The sequence below is a fragment of the Pinus tabuliformis genome, chromosome 6, assembly GCF_031772625.1.
Source record: "Pinus tabuliformis cultivar Carrire ecotype Pingquan chromosome 6, CPIR1, whole genome shotgun sequence".
Lineage (NCBI taxonomy): Eukaryota > Viridiplantae > Streptophyta > Pinopsida > Pinales > Pinaceae > Pinus > Pinus tabuliformis.
In genome coordinates, this window is record NC_142292.1 from 1461580967 (window position 1) to 1461603244 (window position 22278).

Consider the following 22278-nt stretch of genomic DNA (forward strand, 5'->3'; position numbering starts at 1 on the left):
ATAAAATTTAAATCAACACTTCGACCAACTTTCCAGGTGAACCTGTACACTAAAGGTTTAGCATAACAATCGAGAATAAAATGTGACCGCAAACTAAACCATCACTCTGTTGAAAATGTTATAAAATTTAAATTAACAATTTAACAAAGACTCGCAAGTATGAATGAAACTCAAAACAATTATCTAGGTTTCTAAATATTTTGGGGGAGGGACTAAGTTAACAAAGATAAATATTTATTACTTATTCCATGTTGTTCTTGTCTTATTTAGAATGACTTCCAGTAATATTCATACCATTAAGAATTAAATTTCTTCAAAATTTATCATTTATTTTTGTTTTTTTAGATTTTAAGTACTATTAACACAATTAAGAATTACATTTATTTAATTTTAAGAAAAATGTATAAAATTTACATTTTACTTAAAAAAATAAATATTAACCAAAAATATTTATTTTTTCCATTTATTAATTTACCTATTAAAAACGTTAAAACCTCATTTTACACTAGAAAGTTACTTATCAAGTAAAAAATATAATTTTTGGAAAATTCAAAACTATTATTTATATATTAATGGATTCTTAAAATATAGAGATTTTCAATTTACATTAAAAAAAAATAAAATTGAATGTGATTTAAAAAAAAATCTTGTTCCAAGAAGAGAATTCAATTTTTACTTCTAATTTCTAAAATTATTGATGATGATGATGATGATGATGATGGTTAACGTCGGCTGAGACCAAATAATGATCTATCGGACCTAAATAGACAAATTATTTATTTTGATTTAAGATTTTATTCCTATGCTCAAAAAGCTTGGAGAGAAGCCTCCCGAGTTCACTATAATTTTGGCATTGTAAAAGGCTAGGAAGGTCAGTATTGTAACAAAGATTGTGAAATTGAGATCTAATGTGGTTGTATGCAGGGCACTCTAAGAGGAAGTGGTTTTCATCCTCGATGCTCCTATTCTCACAAATATGGCAGATCCTTTCCATCCATGGTGTTTTAGGAACTGCCCAACGACCTGTTTCACTATGGAGCTCATGAGAATTCGTTCTAATCTTTGCTATATTAATTTTCTTCTTTGAGCTAGTTAAAATAGAGAGATACTTTTGATCTTCAAGGGTGGGGTTGATGACCTTCTTATAATAACTTAATTTTCTTTTAGACGCTAAATCTTTCTCACACCATAATTTTTCTTTGAACTTAGAAGTAATAATATCTTTAATGTTATTTATGTTTTGCAAAGCATCATTCTCATTGATCTCCCAATAGTTTAACCAGGCCCTTGTGTCTTTATGCCATCCTCGGTTAAGCCTTAGGTGGTTTTGGCTGGAATTTAAAGCTAGCTTAGGAAGTCTAAGATCGTATATGTTATTGAGCTTGTGCTTGTACAACAGAAACCTGAGCATAGCTAGGCTCTCAATAGGGGAAAGACATGCTTCTATAAGGAGAATAGGATAGGGTGTATTACTTTTAATTTTCAGGTTATAAGTTATAAAACGCTTCTGGATTTGCTCAATCTTTCTCCATGATTCTCTGGAGATGCTGCAGCCCCAAACTTCACAGCCATATAAGATAACAGGAGTGACTAAAGTTTCAAAGAGGAACTTCTTTTTATCCCACATTACGAGGTTTGTCGTTTTACAATTATTTTCAAGACCAAAATAAGCTTTCCACCCCCCATTGATCCTTTTCTCAATGCTATGGTTCCAGTTGAGCTTGTGATGGATATCAATTCCTAGGTACTTGTAAGAATACACTTCCTCCAAGTTATTATTATCATACATAAAATTAGCGCAAGTGTCCTTCTTGGATTTGATAATCATAACTTTTGTTTTGTCAGTGTTAACAGTCATACCCATGGTAGAGCAGAAATCCTTAAGAAGCTTGAGTTGCTTATCAAGATCAGAAGGGCACCTTGCCAAAAGAACAATATCGTCAGCATAGAGAAGAAGGATAACGACTATCCCAGCTAAGATCGTGCCATCACATCCTGCTTCTTCTAAATAACCTTCGAGCTTATCGATGTAAATGCCAAATAGGGTAGGGGAGAGGAGACAAGCTTGTTTAACTCCGATGTTACACTTAATATCTTTCGACCACCCCTCATTGTTCTTTAGCTTGGCAATTACATTCTCGTATAGCCTTATAGCAGCAGCTCTCAACTCAAGAGGAACCTTTAGCTCTTCTAACCTATTCCAAAGGTTGTATCTAGGGACCGTATCGAAAGCCTTTCTAAAGTCTACAAAGCAACAAAATAAATTGGATTTATCATTACGACATTCCTCCGCAATGATCCTAAGCGTAACAAGGTGGTCTGTTGTTGAGTGATGCCTTCTGAAACCTGCTTGGCCTTTAGCCCACTTACCTTCACTTTCAAGCCATATGCTTAACTTTTTTTCCAGAATACTACCATACAACTTGGCTAAGAGAGGGCTGATCATAATTGTCCGATAATTAGAGGGGTTATTTGTATCCCCACTTTTAAAAATAGGGATAATGAGGCTCTCAGTACAAGGTTTAGGGAACCCTTGCTTAACAGCTTGATTGAAAAGCTTGTGGATGTGGGGGATGAGGACATGACCTCCAATTTTTAAGATTTCCGCCTGGTAACCTTCAATGTCCTTAGCTTTCCCATTAGCGAGGCGATTAACCCCAAACTTAATGTCTTCTAAAGAGAAAACTTCTTTTGTTGTGAGCAGGGTTTCCAAATTATCCATGACATTTGGAGATTCATAAAGCTTTTTAAGATAAGAATTCCAATCGTGAAGAGCAATTTTATTATTATCCTTAGTCTTCCTAGTCAGAATCTGCCTCCAAAATTTCTTAGGAGCTACCTTAGAGAGGTGTAACAGATTCTCCTGTCTTTGACGAATGTACTGTCTTTTTTTCCTTTTAATTAGGGTTTTGTATATTCTTATCTTGTCCATTTTAAGAGAATCATCAACAACTTCCTCAATTGCTCTCCTCACACTTTTACAATCTTTGTCATACCATGGATTGGTTTTTCTATTTCTTTTATTATTTGAGACTTCAATTGAGAACTTGTTAATAGAATATGAAAGGGTTGTAGTAAAATTATGATATAGGTCTTCTATGTTGTCTATACTAGATAAAGGAGGCAAATTAGTTTTTAATTCATTTAGAAAGAGATCCTTTTTATTTTTATCAAATATTAAGTTCTTTTGGTTGTAAGTAATATTTTCTATGGGAACTCTATGCATGACAAAATTGAGAGTTATAAGTAAAGGCCTATGATCATAGTCAGGCTCGTGGTCGTTTAAGATGTCAAAATTTACCATTTCGTTGTACAATGGGAGATCGGAAATAACGTAGTCTACCACAATGCTACCAAGTCCATGGATGCAGGTCATCTTGCTGGAATTGGGCCACTTCTTTAGACCGTTGCAAATTATGAGATCCTGAGCACTACAGAGCTTGACTAGCTCTGACCCAAACAAATTTTCCCCGAGGTCTTCAGAGCTCCTTTTGTACCTACTAGCCAGGGTAGGGTCTTCGTCTAACCAAAGAGGATTAGGGTTGGAATGATTGCTTAGAATAATAGCTTGGTTGTTTGAAGTTCGAGCATTAAAGTCACCTATTAAAAGGATATTACCATCATTCCTTAGGCTAGAAATATCATTCTCTAAACTATTGTAAGGGTTAGTTTTATCTAGATTCTTCTTCTTATAGAAGTTAGAATTAATGGGGGGAAAATAACATATGGCTATGTAGGACTTTTTATTATTAATGTCTCTGATCTCTATCCAACTAAATTGGTTGTAAGGGTCGCTTTTATAAATCCTAACATAGGGGGAGATGTTCTTCTTAATGTAACAAGCTATTCCCCCAATGCCTCTACGGGAGGATCGCTTGTTCCACGTAGACCATAGCGTAAAACCATCTATGTTAGGGACCTTAGATTCTTCGTGCTCCCAAGTTTCAACAAGCAAAATAATATCAACATCATTTGAAATCCAACTTAGCTTGGGGCCTTTGTTCCATGGGAAGCCCCAACAGTTCCAAGAAATGATCCGAAGCATGTTTAATTGCTATCGATTACTATATTTTTGGTTTCTATCTCAAATAAAGGCTTTTCTATTTCTGATTATTGCCCATTTTCCTTCCTTTCTAGCTTCTTTTACCTTTTGAACCTCCTTTCTTAATTCTGCTTGATCTTCTGGAATGAGATCTTCATTTATGAATATTCCCGTTCCTTTTAGACTTGAGGTTTTACTAAGTATGTTGTGCTTATGATCAATAGAGCTCACCTTTATGCAGATTAATCTTCCTTTATTCTCGGTTGATTTCCCCAACCTTGTTGCTTCTGTGAGACGCACTGTTTCAATTTGTAATCTATTATGTAATTCTGTCTGGACTAAGGCTAAAGTATCCTCATCTTCTTCCTCTTTTAAACCGAATATTATAAGGTTTAAGGTCTTTTTGTTACGTTCGTGGTCTAATTCTATTAATTTTTTCATTTCATCTTTAATTGGTTTAATATTTAACTTATCTACCACACTATTTAGGGTGAGGCGACTATTAACTTTTTCTTCTAATTCTTTAATCATGTCTTTCATTTTAAGACCCTCTAAGGTATCAGCATCTCCTTGCCGGGATGGTTGGTTAGTATCTTGGTTTTGTTTTTATATAACATGCAATCTAGTCTCCATTGCCTCCATTTTATTCTCTAGTAGTTCTATTTTATTTTCTATTTGTTTTTGGATCGTGTTTTCAAGAGATGCAAATTTATTTTCCAGCACGGCTTCTAACTCTTTTTGTAACTTGGCTTATCTTTCTTCTCTACGTTTCTCTAAAGACTCTATATACTCATAGAGGCCTTGAAGAGTAACTGTGCTAGGTATGCCCTTGGTAATCTTTGGTAACTGTGGTGAAATATTCATACTTGAAATTATATGAGCAAATATGTATTAGAAAAGAAAAAGATAAGGAATGTGTGCACCTGATATCAGCGAACCTGACTGCAGATCGCCTGTGCGAGCCAAGATCACAAAGCTTTGGATTTATGTATGCGAGCTTCAAAACCAAGATCACCGAATGCGTTTATAAATGCGAGCCCCAGAACCAAGATCACCGAATGCGAGGGTTTATATATATTTCAAAAACCGGAGCCTTAGAACCGGAACGAGGGTACCGAGCTTTGGATTTATATATGCCAAAATCACCGTTCAATATATATCCGCACTGTTTATATAACCGAACCCGTTCAGAAGAGAAAAGATCCGAAGAGAAATCGTTCAATATATAACCGCACTGTTTATATAATCGAGCACTGTTTATATAACCGAACCCGTCCAGAAGAGAAAAGATCCGCACTGTTTATATGCGAAGATTTATATATCCGCCTATAAATCTTAGCCGAGCACTGTTTAGATGCGAAGATTTATAACCGAGCACTGTTTATATGCGAAGATTTATAACCGAGCACTGTTTAGATGCGAAGATTTATAATCGAGCACTGTTTATATGCGAAGATTTATATATCCGCCTATAAATCTTAACCGAGCTGCGAAGATTTATAACCGAGCACCGTTTATATGCGAAGATTTATAACCGAGCCTTGTTTTTATGCGAAGATTTATAATTCTTCGGATATGTTTTTATGCGAAGATTTATAATTCTTCGGATATGTTTTTATGCGAAGATTTATAAAAGACTTCACAAAATTTATTTTATATTATAAATATTTTAAAATAATTATTTATAAACAAAAACTCACAAACTTTATTTTATATTATAAATTTCTTAAAATTATTGTTCATAAATAAAAACTCACCAATTTTATTTTATATTAAAAGTAATTCTTAAAATCATTATTTTGTTAACCAAAAACAAATCATAAATCTTATTTTATATCAATTAATTTGTTATATACAATATATTCTTATTCAATTTTAAAATTTTAACATTTGATTTTTTACTCTTTCTTTTTTTCTTATTTATATAATTAAAATTAGTTCTTTTAAATTTGTGAAAAATGAATATCTAAATTAAACTTTATTTTAATCTTAAAAAACATTTCAGAATAGAAATTCACAAAACTTATTTTATAGTAAAAAAACAAGTTATAAATATGATAATTTTGTTAAGTGGTTAAAATTTTATTTATTTTGATCATATAATCAAAATTTATTTTTTTTGAATTTGGAAAAATAACTATTTAAAATAAAGTTTATTTTATCTAAAAAAACATTAACCAAAATAAATAATTTTATTTATTTATTAATTTATTGTACAGAACCTTACAAACTCCATTGTACATCAAAAGTACATGTAAACAACAAAACTTGAAATAGAAAGTTCAAACTTATCATTGTTTCATAGTTTTTCCACAAACCCTATTTTATATTAAAAAGTTAAGTGTGAATAAAAACTTAAATGTAAATAAGGAGTGCAAGGTTTCAAATTATTATTGGTTAAGAATGTTTTAATCTATTAAATTTTTAGTATTTAAATGTTTTTTTTTTACATTTTAAATATTTATAAAAATCTTATTGACATAATTAACCGTTAAAAAAATTAAAATTAAAACATTACTTCATTTAAAAAATAATTAAAATATTAATATATTTGTTTAGTTATTAATTCATTCTATAATTCAAAACCTTATTTTACATTAAAAAATATATTTTAAATAAAATAATAATACTTAAAGTTCAAACTTTTGATTCATATAATTTTCAAAACTCATTTGTGCTTGCCAGGTCCGATTTACATTAAGAAATTAGTTATATAGAAATCATTTATGCATGAACAAAATCTCACCAGCTACGATTTATATTAAGATATTACTTGTAAAAAAAGATAGAGAATTTAAATATATTATTGATTATAATTTTCTAAAATGGTTAATCATATAAATAAATGTAGAAATTATTATTTTTTAAATCGATTTTGAACTAAAATATTAATCATATAAATAAATATAGATATATTATTTTTTAAATCGATTTTGAACTAAAATATATATCTATATGGCAAATATAAGGAATATTTGTCAGTCTTAAATTATATATAATTAAAAAAATTGATAGGAATGTGAACAAAAATATATTCAAGATTAGAAATAGGAAAGTGTTAGATTTAGGTATGATGTTGGATTGGAAAGAACCTATATCTATATGGAAAATATAAGGAATATTTGTTACTCTTAAATTATATATAGTTAAAAAATTTGATAAGAATGTGAACAAAAATATATTCAACATTAGAAATAGGAAAGTGTTAGATTTAGGTACGATGTTGGATCGGAAAGAACCTATGTTAGGACTTATTTTTATGAACTTGAGTTTGTTAGATGCAACACTCTATTTTAATTTTTAATCAATATAGAGATTGTTGTGTAAATTGTCATGGTTAGGCTTTGAAGTCCAATTGTAGGGATTTCAATATAAAATCACATGGAGATGGTTGTTTCTACTAAAGTTGGCATCCAAATTGGGGAAAATAATATGCATTAAAAAAAAAAAAAATTGATATAGTTGTATTCTTGTTTGTCTAATGCACCGAAAAGACCATTGTTATCTTTGAGATATTAGATGAAAATAGACTTTAAGAAAACCCCATGTTTCTCCCACTTGTGTTGTGATAACTTCAAACTATTACTTCTTGGGAAAGATAATGATCCCCATTATTCACTTATTTTTAACTATGATTGGCGAGTCAGCTAAAATTAAAACTCATAAGGGCTCCTAGGGTCGGTTTTAGCACACACTAGAATTGAAAATTTATCTATCTAGGATTAGACCTTTAAGAATGAGAATTCACCTTCGATGTGAGTGTGAAATTCATAGTTGTGATGTTTAGTTTGTCTTCAGTTTACTTGAAGAGAGCCTAATCATATTCTTATGCTTCAACCAATTCTATGAAATCTGAGATTCTTCTAAGATATACATGGAAATTTTGTGTCGATTTGATCTGCAACAATGAAGAAGAGTAGGGCTCACAAGGTCAACTATAAAAGGATTAGGATTTAAGGAGGTTCTAATATTGTTTCTATGACTAAGACTGGGGTATATTTCGTCATCAATCGTAGCAAAAGTAGTTATGATTATATCTATGAAAAATCGATTTCAACACCACAAGGGAGGTTACCAAAGTCGCATGTGGTGGTCAAGGAGGAAGCCAAAATTTTGGATAGTTTTGTTTTAGCCCCATCATAAAGCTTGAGAAATTGTTTACATCCATACATATAAAGAGAGAAATTGAAACCAGTGATCGATTCAAGGAGTCTATCAAGCCAAAGTAAATATTGTAATTTCACTCTTCGAGTAAGAAACAATTTTTGCATGATTAAATGTTATATATATGTTTCTAGGTTATTTTCAATAGATAAATAGTATTGTGGTATTTTTAATTTATCCCAAAGGAATGTTCTTATTTGAAAAACATTTGTATATGGATGAATGACACATATTTGGTCATGATAACGGTAATCATCTTTTTTAAAATTCACCATTAAAGTGAACTTGTCACTCAAGGTATTTAATTATTTAGAGGAAATTTGTTGATCAACTTAATTTGAAGGTCATTGGAACTACAACGTAGCATGATAAAAGCCTTATTTATCCAAAGGATAATGAGAAACGACAATGTTAAATTCCCATTAAGATTCCTTAAAGAAGTCATGGAGTAGAGGCTTTTAGTTAGTCCATGAATAAGCTAAAATGATTGTGGAGATCTAAACTAGAAGGCAAGAGCATTCTATAGGATATTGATTTCAAAAATTAAAAAAGAGGTAAAATGTTTCAAAATGCTAAGTATGAAATTGAACTATGATAGTAAAATCTTGATGATGCTTTGCAAGAAATAGCAAAATTAGAAAGAAAAAATACACTTGAATAGATATGAGGGTGGTAGGTGTACTCATATTCTAGCTTGATAAGTGAAATAGGAGAAGTTGATTATTTGATCGAGGGGGGAAGGGGGAAAAATAATCAATTTCATGTCAATACAAAAATGAAATACAAAATTTTCAAGGATAAAGCACAAGTGTAGAAAATGATAAGTTGATAATTGTACACGTGGAATTCTTCTCAAAGCAATGAAGTAGTAGATGCTTACAAATGATGATAGACAATTGAAGACAATATTTCTGAGTGTTATGGATGTGAGTCATGCATTGTATTTGTAGGCAATTCTATGGTGTCATGTTTGACTTATGTATTGGTCCTAGAGAATATTTGAGTATATACCTAGTATCTACATGGTTGGAATATGATAATTGTAAATGTACCTTAGTCAAATGATAGTGTAAGCTTGATGAGTCAAAGTTTACATTGATAAAGTTCATGGTAATATGGAATATATTTTGTAGACGAAGGTTCATGGTAAAGAAAATATCACAGATGTAATGTATGGTTTTTCGTTATCCAAAACCATTTGATGTGATGTTTCTGGCAATCAAGAAACCACTTGAGGTGTGATGGGAGAGGATCATCCAAAAAAACCCGTAGGTGTAATGATAGACTATGGTTATGGGTAAGTCTAAGAAAACCCAATATATTGATGATGCAAGAGGATTTAAAGGTGTGGGTATGAAGACATGTGATGGAAGAATGGTTGAATGAACCATTTATATGAAGGACATCCTATTAGACTAGTTAGTCATCCTTACATTTTATGGATGGTTTCTCCTTTATGTGGATTTCAACATTCTGGTAATGTTTGTATCTTATAGATTTGATGAACTATTACCCTTCATGTCCACAACAATTTCAAACAATGGGAATGGCTCCTCAGATAGACTCTACACTCTTTGTGCTCCTTTTCCAAGGCCAACTAGAAGGTATTGATTTTTAGCTACAGGTTGGAAGATGGATTATCATGCTTTATATAACCAATTAACTAGTAGTGAATATGGGATACATGCTACAGGTAATCATATGATAACAATTTAAGTTGTTGTTTGATGGATTAGATGCTCATTTAATTTATGGTGACTAATACTACTTGAAAGTGTTGAGTAATTTAATATGTAGAAGTGTTGTACAGAATAGCGAAAGAAACATGCTCTCTACTACATATCTATGGGGCCCCCTTTGACAATAATCATAAGGCCTGCACCAGGGCTGGTAGATTTGGAGCATCTACTATTGTACAGACCACTTACATGGAATGAATGTTTGAAAGAAAAAACAAATAATTTACATGGAACTCTTGAATTATTCAAATTAGATGATCATTTAGTTATGCTCTCGAAGTGAGAGGCAGATAATCCTTGAAGGAAATTTTTACTTGCATCAAATCCTCTTCTCTCTAACAATATCAACTGGTTGAATGGTTAAGAAGTTACTCATAAATTATATTGTTGCTAGGTCCTTGATGACGCTTACTTCTCTCAATCTTGTATTTACAAATGGCTGTTGGAAATGTTTAACTTTTGGAATTTATTTCATGTATTCACTACGCATGATTCAAAATGTTTTATGGAATCTCTTCATTTTAATATTACCTATCTGTCATAAGTATATTGTAATGTAATGACTAATGACAATTGCTTTATGGAGGCTAACCAGATTTGTTCATGAATATCAACTCAACCAAAATTATAATTTATAAATAATTATATTATGACAATTTTTATTTTTATTTTTAATTTAAATTGTGTTTAGAGTTCACAAGTGCTTTTGAAAATAAAAAATATTTTAAATATTAAATCATTCATATATATATTGTCAAGTTGTTTGTTTTTTTCCAGGGTTGACTCTTGGCCCGAGAAATTGTGACCGAGGGAATCTAGGCCATCAAAGTCACCCGAGTATCGCACCTAGCCTGTAACAACCTCGGTGAGGTTTAATCCTGGGTTGCCTTGCTAACGAGGCCCACCCTCAATTAATTGTGCTAATAAAACTTACATTATATTTTAATATATTAAAAAAATAATTATTTAATATATTATATTTTGTATGGTGTATTTTTCTCTTTCAATTTTATAACTTTTAATTTAATTTATTTTATTTTTTAAATTAATTGAAAATATATATATTTTAAAATTAAACTAAATAATACAAAAATCAAATTTTCATATTAATTTTTTAAATAATATACAAATAAATTTAAATATATAAAAATATTAATACATAATTAATTATTCAGTATATCATTAATGTTATAACTTTTTTAATTTAATAATTCTATTTTAAAACAATTTCCTTCTCATTTTCCCTATTTCCATTTCATCCTTACTTTTCTTATAAAACATAAGAAATAGTTTTCTTATAAAACATAAGAGATAGTTATAAATTGTGACATATAACCTGCAACACCCCAAAATTGCATTACAATTAATGAGAATTCCTAAATAAATATTCATTACATGTTAATTTATGTTTTAATTAATGAGAATTCCTAAATAAATATTCATTACAGGTTAATTTATGTTTTAACTCATTTTGATGTTTAACATGAAATGACTAAAGCTGGAAGGCCAAGAAACATTTATTATATTATTGGTGACACTACTTTAACAAGAATAAAACTATTTTGTTTTAGCTAAAAGAAATGGTTACCAAGAAGTAGTTACCTCTGCTTGAAAAAGGAAATATAGAGAGGGGAAATGGGCAAGAAAATCTATCCTAAACCTGGTTGGAACAAACTAGTGGGAAGGTTGCTCAATAAAGTCAATCAGTAAGTACTGAGATAGAGGCTGGATAGTAGTGGCAAGGTCCATGGTACTGACTGTAACTGGATATAATCCAATGTGGAAGGTAGAAAGTGCTCGAGAGAGAGTCTAACTGGATATAATCCAATGTGGAAGGTAGAAAGTGCTCGGGGAAGAGTCTAGACATGATTTCCAGACTCCTAGACATGATTTCCAGACTCCTAGCTGGGAGGAGAGAATTTCTGAAAAGTATTATTATTGTTATTATTGTTTGCAGGATAAAAGGAAGGAGAGAATTTCTGAAAAGTATTATTATTGTTTGATGTCTAATTTCCAGACTCCTAGCTGGGAGGAGAGAATTTCTGAAAAGTATTATTATTGTTATTATTGTTTGCAGGATAAAAGGAAGGAGAGAATTTCTGAAAAGTATTATTATTGTTTGCAGGATAAAAGGTAAGTAAGATAAAAAACCTCCAAAATTTAGTATTGGTTTGTGTATTTTTCTCTATACTGACAGGATCATCAATGCATAATATAGAATGTTGTTTAAGATGCTAGACCGCATATGCTATCATTAATTTGCAGGTTAGACTAATGAAAAAAATAGAGGGTTCACTTTTGTGTAAAAACCCTGAGATATATGATGGACAACAGAGCTGACATAGTGGAATTAATTGATTGCAAATCCGAAATAGGAGATAATTTTTGAATTGCATTACCAAACTTAACCTAACAGTAAAACAGAGGAATCACGAATATATTTCTGACAGATTCCAGAATAACATAGAAAACAGAGGAATCACAAATATATTTCTGACAGATTCCAGAATAACATAGATGTTATTGTAAACAATAGTTAAAAGGTTGAAAACATGTTAAATAGTTATCCTACTCAGAGTTAAGTAAATAACAAATTCAATATATATCATGACAGTAAAAACCCTCAGAACAATCTTTCCCTATAAGGTTCTACGTGATGAATACACGCATGTATACACAATGGATTGCTACAAACGACTTGGACGGAGCCCCCCACATATATATATATATATATATATATACACTGTGTACATATGATTAAGATCACAAGACCTTGAACTCTATAGTATTGAGATAAAAATGAATGTATAATATAAACAATTGTATCAAACAATAAGTCTACATAACTTAACAGTTCATAGTAGTTAAAGAAAAACATCAAATACTATCTGAGAGGCCACCTAGAGGCACTGTCAGCTCTTACATGCGTTCAAGAAGGAATTCATCTGTTCCCTTCTTTAAAACCAAACTCAATTCTCAGAACTAGTCATAATAGTAATGAATTTAAAATTTACAACCAAAAGAATAAGAGTACTCGACAGCGAGAGCTTGTCGTTGGATTAACTTAAATCAAAATGAGCAGTTTATGCGTGCATCACTTAATGTAACTCATAAAGAGAAAAACCCTCCAGGAAACCCTGTAATGACTAGTCGGAACAGACTATCAATGTCTTAGTTCCAACTTGTAAAATGACGAAAGGCTGTAAGCCCTTACGAATATAATGGCCGCAAACCCAAACTTAAGGTTCCTCGTAAGAATTCTTACCTGTCACAAAACGCCATGGATTAGTAAATGTAATATAGATGATAACCCTTCAAGTGTAATATTAATTTGTTAAGGATGATAGGGTTTCTTACTTGGAGTTGAGGCTTCCGCATGTTGAAGTGATAGCCTGCAAAACGATGAAAGGTTTTAGTGGCAAATCTGTAAGCCGGGGTAAGAATACATAAAATTAGTAGTGATACTATAATAAAAGGAATTGCAGTAACCACTATGGTCATGCCAAAGGTTACCTTTATTTGGTGCCTCAAAGCGCTGGCTACCTTCCGCCATCCCTACAACCTCTTAAGCCATGCCTGTAGATCGATATCAGACTTTAGGATAGGTATGTAAATGAAAACCCCACAATGGTGTTAAACCCCTCAAGGCCGAGCAAATAAACCCTCTATACATTAAGACTACTGATATACCTTCTCCGGGAGGTGCCACCTTCATCTCTTTTTCGAACTAGAGCACACCATGCACAGCGATGAACACTAGAGAGAATTCTAACCACATCAGATCAGAACGAGAGACCCAAGCAACAGTGACAATGAACCACCAGAGGAGCGGATGCGAGAGTTCGGTTAGAGAAATGGACTCTAGCCATTTTCTCATCATTAAATCGACAACAGAAGATCGATGACGCCAAAACAGGCCATATGGCGGTATAGGACACTAGTACCACACCTCAGTCAGGCAGCTTGCCGCATGTTGCCACATGCAAATGCGAACCAAGCGAGCCGTGCCTTGGGTAGTTGTGTTCATTAATGTGAGAATATCCCCGTTCGGATCTTTCCGCCTGATTATTAAGGACTAATTCACAATCATATACGATCGATTTATCACCTCCATAATTATCATTGAATGCATATATGTAAAGTGCTCAAAGGTCACTGTATGCATATATGTAAAGTGCTCAAAGGTCACTGTAGGCCGATAATCATAATCCTTAGGATTGTAGGTGTATAGTATTAAAAAAAAAATTGTGTCTATTTCAAATTTCGATATAATGTGTAAGTTTATGTGAAATTTGTCGTTTATCAGTTACATAACCTTTGCTAATTATCTATATATTTAACTATATTGATTTAATTTAATCAATTTTAGGAATAAAATGTTGAATATTTTATTATTAATAATATATTTGTTTTAGTGTTTTAATTAAATTTTAATAATATTTTACATTTTATACTCATAATTTATTTTTTAAAGTTTTATATTAAATTATATTTTATATATTTTAAAATTTATTTATTTATTCACCCATCAAAGATGAGAATTTGAGACTAAATGGAATGAAAGAATTTGAATTTTTTTAAGAAAGAATGAATTACATATCAATATATAAATATTATTCTTGGTGAGAGAGCTAATGCAGATTAAGTTGGTATTCTAGTACAAGCACATAGGTAACGACCAATAAAAAATACCCTTAGTCTTATTAACGTATGCACAAATAAAGATCTCATAGATGCATAATACTCCTTACTTAAACCATCAACAACATTAATCCTAATAATAAATATTATTAGATTATTTATTATTAGATTATTAATAATAATAAATATTAGTATCATTATTAATAATAATGATTAAGAATGAATATTAATAATTAATATTAATTACTAAGAACAATATTATTTATGTTATATTACTATTATTAATATTAATTATTAAACATAGTATTGTTAATTTTATTTTATTTTCTTATATTATTAACCATAATTCATCTATTGCCTCTAAAATAGTGAGACAATTTTAAGTGAAATTTTGATTTCTTGTGTACTAAAATATTTGAAAATTTAAAATTAAATAGTAATTTTATATAACAAACTTTATTTATTTATTTATATAAAATATTAAATTTGATTTGGGAAAATAAAATAGAAATGGAAAAAAAATATTGTATTTAACTTATCAACATGGAATAAATAAATAAATTTTAAAATATATAAAATATAATTTATTTATATAAAACTTAAAAAAATAAATTTATCAATATAGATTTATTAAAATTTAACTAAAACACCTTCAAATATATTATTAATAATAAAATATTAACCTATTTTTTTCTCAAAATTAATTAAATTAAATCAATATAGTGAAATATAGGTATATTAACAAAGGTTATATGTCAAAATTTATCTATCTCTTATATTTTATTAAAAAACTATTTCTTATATTTTATAAGAGAATCAAGGATAGGAAAATAATAATAATAATAATAATTTATTTGTATATATTTTATATATATATATATATATATATATATATATATATATATATATATATATATATATATATTTGTTTTTTTATTATTTATTTTAATTTTAAAAAATGTATTTTGAATTATTTAAAAAATAAAATAAATTAAATTAAAAGTTATACAATTGAAATAGAAAAAGAAAAAACACAAAACAAAAAATAAAATATATTAAATAATTTACTTTTTTTAATATATTAAAATATGATGTCAAGTTTTATTAGCATAATTGATTCAGGGTGAGCTTTGTTAGCAAGGTCACCTAGGATCAAATCTCATGAAGGTTGTTGCACCCGTGCTAGGGGAGGAGACATGCTAGAATCTAGTTAGCTTAAGGGTGGTGTGACCTAGGTCGGGTGTGATACCTAGTTGGCTTTGACAACTTATGGCTTAAATGCCCTGGGTCATAGCTTCTCGTGTCAAGCCTTGAGGAACACAAACAACTTGACAAACTATATATATATATATATATATATTTTTTTTTTCAATTTCCAAAGCACTTGTGAACTTTAAACACTATATATATATATATATATATATATATATATATATATATATATATATATATATATGTCATAATACAATTATTTTTAAATTATAATTTTGGTTGAGCTAATATTGAAGAACAAATCTTGTGAGCCTCCATAAAGCAATTGGCATTAGTCATTACATTACAATATACTTATGACAATAGAGTACCCACAATGTTTGTAATATTAAAACCAAGAGATTCCATAAAATGTTCCAAATCCTGCGTAGTGAATACATTAAATAAATTCCAAAAGTTAGACATTTCCAACAACCATTTGTAAATACATGATTGAGGGTAGTAAGCATCATCAAGGACCTAGCAAAAATATAATTTATGAGTAACTTCTTGCCCATTCAACTAATTGAAATTGTCACAGAGAAGAGGATTTGATGCAAGAACAAATTTCCTTCAAATATTATCGGCCTTTGAGTTCAAGAGCAGAACTAAATGATCATCTACTTTGAATAATTCAAGAGTTCCATGTAAATGCTTTGTTTTTTCTTTCAAACATTCATTCCATGTAAGTGGTATGTAGAATACTGGATGCTCTAAATCTACCAGGCCTAGTGCAAATGATCATTGTAGAAGAGGGCCCCATAGATACACAATAGAGATCTCGTTGCTTTCGCTATTCAGTACAACCCTATGAACAACATTTCTACATTTTACATTACTCAAAACTTACTAGTAGTAGCAGTCACCATAAATTAAATTATCATCTAATCCATCAAACAAAAAATTAAATCATATCATATGGTTACCTATAGCACATATCCCATATTCACTACTAGTTAATTGGTGATAGCAAGCACGATAATCTATCTTCCAACCTATAGCTAAAAATCAAGACCTTCTACTTGGCCCTGGAAAGGAGGGTGAGGAGTGTAGAGTCTGTATGAGGAGCCATTACCATTGTTTGAAATGGCTAGGGACATGAGGGATAATATTTCATCACATCTATAAGATATAAAAATTACCAGAATGTTGAAATCCATATAAAGGAGCAACCAACCACTAGAAAGAAGGATGACTATCCACTACAACAGCTGGTCTAATAGGATGTCCTTCATGTATATGGTTCATTCAACCATTCTTTCATCACATGTCTTCATACCTACACATTTAACTCCTCATGCATCATCAATATCTTTGGTTTTTTTAGGCTTACACATAACCGCGCTCTAGAATTACACCTATGGATTTTTGTGGGCAATCCTCATCCATCACACCTCAAGTGGTTTATTGCTTACCACAAACATCACATCAAATGGTTTTGGATGACAACAAACCATACACTACATTTGTGATATTTTCTTTACCATGAACCTTCATCTACAAAATACATTCCATACTACCATGAACTTGATCAAAGTACACTTTGACTCGTCAATCGTACACTATTATTTGAGTAAGGTACATGTACAATTACCATATTCCAGCCATGGAGATACTAGGTATATACTCAAATATACTCTAGGACCAATACATAAGTCAAACATGGCATCGTATACTTTCTTACAAATACATTGCATGGATCACATCTACAACACTCAAAAATATTGTCTTCAATTGTCTATCATTGTTTGTTCTCCTCTACTACCATCTTCATTGTTGTCACAAGAATTGCACGTGTATAATCACCAACTTATCATTGTCTACACTTGTGCTTTATCCTTGAAACTTTTATGTTTCATTTTTGTATTGACATGAAATTGATTATTTATGCCCCCTACCCCCCTCAATAAAAGAATCAATTTCTCCTATTGCACTTATGAAGCTAGCATAAGTGTACACCTACCACCCTCATATCTATTCAAGTGTACTTTTTATTTCTAATTTTCCTATTTATTGCAAAGCATCATCAAGATTTAACTGTCATAGTTAAATTTCATACTTAGCATTTTGAAATCTTTTACCTCCTTTTCTGATTTTTTAGGTCAATATCCTATAGAGTTGCTCTTGCCTTGTACTTTAGATCTCCACAATCATTTTAGCTTATGCATGGACTAACTAAAAGCCTCCACACCATGACTTCTTTGAGCAATCTTCATGGGAAATTAACATTGTCATTTGTCATGATCCTTAAGATAAATAAGGCTTTCACCATGTTACGATGTAGTCCCAATGAACTTAAAATTAATTTGATTAACAAATTTCCTCTAAATAACTAAATACCTTAAGTGACAAGTTCACTTTAATGGCCAATTTTTAAAAAGCAGATTACCATTATGATGACCAAATTTGTGTCATCCATCCATATACAAATGTTTTTCAAATAAGAACATTCCCTTGGAATAAATTCAAAATACCACAATACTATTTATCTATTGAGAACAACCCATAAACATATACATAACATTTAATCATGCACACAATGTTTCTTACTCGAAGAGTGAAATTACAACCTTTCTTTATGCTTATCGATCACTGTTTTCAATTTATCTCTTTATATATATGGATGCGACCAATTTCTCGAGCTCTTTGATGAGGCTAAAACAAAACTATCCAAAATTTTGGTTTCCTCTTTGACCACCACATGCGACTTTGGTCACCTCACTTGTGGTGTTGAAATCAATTTTTTCGTTGATATAATCCTAACTCCTTCTGTTCTGATCGATGACCAAATATACCCCAATTTTAGTCATAGAATATTAGAACCTCCTTAAATCCTAATCCTTTTGTAGTTGACCTTGTGAGCCCTACTCTTCTTCATTGTTGTAGATCAGATCTTCACAAAATTTCCTTGTAGATCTTCGAGGAATATCAGATTTCATTGAATTGTTTGAAGCATAGGAATATGATTACGCCCTCTTTAAGTAAACTGAATACAAACTAAACATCACAACTATGAATTTCACACTCACATCCAAGGTGAATTCTCAGGCTCAAATCTCTAATCCTAGATAGATAGTCTTTGAATTCTAGTGTGTGCTAAACCCATCCTAGAAACCCTTATGAGTTTTAATTTGTAATTTGTAACTGACTCACCAATCATAACGAAAAGTAAGTGAATAATGGGTATCATTATCTTTCCCAAGAAGTAATAGTTTGAAGTTATCACAACGCAATTGGGAGAATAAGTGAAGAATGGGGATCGTTATCTTTCCCAAGAAGTAATAGTTTGAAGTTATCACAACACAAGTGGGAGAAACATGGTGCTTTCTTAAAGTCTATTTTCAACTAGCATCTCAAAGATAACATTGGTATTTTTGGTGCATTAGAAAAACAAGAATACAACCATATCAAATATCTTTTCTTTAATACATATGATTTTCCCCAGTTTGGAGACCAACTTTAATAGAAGCAATGATCTCCATGCGATTTTATATTGAACTACCTAGAATTGGACTTCAAAGCTTAACCATGAAAATCTACAGAACAATCTTGATCTTGATTGAAAATGAAAATAGAGTTTTGCATTTAACAAACTCAAGTTCATAAAAATTCTCTAACAAAAGTCCCAACATAGGTTGTTTTCAATCCAAAATCATACCTAAATCTAACACTTTCCTAGTTCTAATCTTGAATATTTTTGTTCGCATTAGTGTCAAATTTTTTAATTATATATAATTTTAGAATAAAAAATCTTCTATGGATATATAATTTTGCTCAAAATCAATTTAAAAAATAATATATTCCATACTTATTTATATGATTAATAATTTTAGAAAATTATAATGAATAATACATTTATACTCTCTATCATTTCTATACAACTAATTTCTTATTGTAAATCGGGGCTGGTGAGATTTTGAAAATTTCGATGATGATGATGGTTAACGTCCACCGAGACTAAATTTTGGTCTATCGGACCTAAAGAAACAAATTATTTAGTCTGATTTAAGATTTTACTCCTATGCTCAAAAAGCTTGGATAGAAGCCTCCCGAGCTCACTATAATTTTGACATCGTAAAAGGCTAGGAAGGTCAATATTGCAATAAAGATTATGGAACTGAGATTTAATGTGGTTTTAGGCAGGGCACTCTAAGAGGAAGTGCTTTTCTTCCTCGATGTTCATATTCTCACAAAGATGGCAGATCCTTTCCATCCATGGTGTTTTAGGAACTGGCCAACGACCCGTTTCACTATGGAGCTCATGAGAGTTCGTTCTAATCTTCGCTATATTAATTTTCTTCTTTGAGCTAGCTAAAACAGAGAGATACTTTTGATCTTCTAGGGTGGGGTTGATGGCCTCCTTATAATAACTTAATTTTCTTTTAGCTGCTAAATCTTTCTCACACTACATTTTTTCTTTGAACTTAGAAGTAACAATATTTTTAATGTTATTAATATTTTGCAATGTACCATTATTGTTGATATCCCAATGGTTTAACCAGGCCCTCGTATCTTTATACCACCCTCACTTAAGCCTTAGGTGGTTTTGGCTGGAATTTAAAGCTAGCTTAGGAAGTCTATGGTCTCCTATGTTATTGAGATTGTGCTTGTACAACAGAAGCCTAGTCATAGCTAGGCTCTCGATAGGGGAAAGACCCACTTCTGTAACAAGAATAGGATAGGGTGTATTGCTTTTAATTTTCAGGTTATACGTTATAAAATGCTTCTGGATTTGTTTAATCTTTCTCGAGGATTCTCTAGAGATGTTGCAACCCCAAACCTCACATCCATATAAGATAACAGAAGTGACTGAAGTTTCAAAGGGGAGCTTCTTTCTATTCCACATTACGAGGTTTGTCATTTTACAATTATTTTCAAGACGAAAATAAGCTTTCCACCCCCCATTAATCCTTTTCTCAACGTTATAGTTCCATTTGAGCTTGTGATGAATATCAATTCCTAGGTACTTGTAAGAATACACTTCCTCCAAGTTATTATTGTCATACATAAAATTAGCGTAAGTGTCCTTCTTGGATTTGATAATCATAACTTTTGTTTTGTCAGTGCTAATAGTCATACCCATGGTAGAGCAGAAATCCTTAAGAAGTCTAAGTTGCTTATCAAGATGAGATGGGCACTTTGCGAGAAGAACAATATCATCAGCATATAGAAGAAGGACGATGACTATCCCAGCTAGGATCGTGCCAGCACAACCTGCTTCCTCTAAACAACCTTCTTATTCTTTTATGTATTGTTCTTTTAATTAAAAATATTTTTTCAATGTAAAATAAGGTTTTGAATTATAATCTACATTAATAAATAAAGAAATATATTAATTTTTTAAAATAAAATAATGTTTTAATTTTAATTTTAATTTTTTTTTTTTTTTAATTATTAATGGTGTGAAGAGGATTTTTACAAAGTTTTAAAATCTAAAAAATAGACAAGTTTAAATACTAAAAATTTAACATATAATAAATTGAAACATTTTTCACAAATAATAATTTGAAACTTTGCACCACTTATTCACATTTTTTTATTTCTATTTTTTGATTAGCTTCGTGACTCGCATTACACGGGGTTGATTCTAACCGTTACCTCTATAAACATTGGGACCGTTACCTCTATAAACATTGGGAGCTGTGCCTGCCCCTCAATACAGCTCCAAGGTAAGTCTAGGGGATTTGGACTCGTGACCTTCAGTACTAAGCCCGCCTTTCTAACGAACTTCACCACATCATGATTACGAACTTGCCTACCCTCTTAGGCTCACATTTAAATTTTTATTTGAACTTAAATTTTTAATATAAAATAGGGGTTGTAGAAAAATTATGAACTTTTCATTTCAATTTTTTTTAATTTGTATGCAACTTCTTGACGTACAACGGGTTTGTAAGGTTTTGTGGAATAAATTAATAAATAAAAAGTTTTATTTATTTTGATTATTGTTTTTATAGGAGATTTTGTAAGGTTTTGTGGAATAAATTAATAAATAAAAAGTTTTATTTATTTTGATTGTTGTTTTTTTGGGAGATTGACGTAAATTTTATTTTAAATGCTTATTTTCCAAATTTAGGAAAACTAAATATTGATTATATGAATAGAATAAATAAAATTTTAACCATCTAACAAGATTATCTTATATATAACTTATTTTTTTATCTTATTTATAGCTTATTTTTTAATATAAAATGATTTTTGTACATAAAATGTTCTTTAAAGATTAGAATCAAGTTTTATTTAGATATTCATTTTTCACAAATTTAAAAGAGCTGACTTTTAATTATATATAAAAGAAGAAAAATAACACAAAAAATCAAATGATAAAATTTTAACCATCTCTATTACTTGAATAAGAATATGTCCTATATAACAAATTGATTAATATGAAATAAATTTTATGATTCTTTTTAGTTAATGAAACAATAATTTTAAGAACTA

The 22278-nt window shown here is 30.4% G+C and overlaps 1 long non-coding RNA gene across 1 annotated transcript; it reads right to left on the reverse strand.

Annotated features, from left to right (window-relative positions):
- Window positions 1-12986: 12986 nt before the first annotated feature.
- LOC149264135 (uncharacterized) lies at window positions 12987-13509 on the reverse strand. The gene is made up of 3 exons (XR_016250042.1): window positions 13459-13509; window positions 13303-13337; window positions 12987-13210 (listed from the first exon to the last, which is right to left on the reverse strand). It is a non-coding gene; the product is annotated as an uncharacterized LOC149264135 (long non-coding RNA).
- Window positions 13510-22278: the final 8769 nt, after the last annotated feature.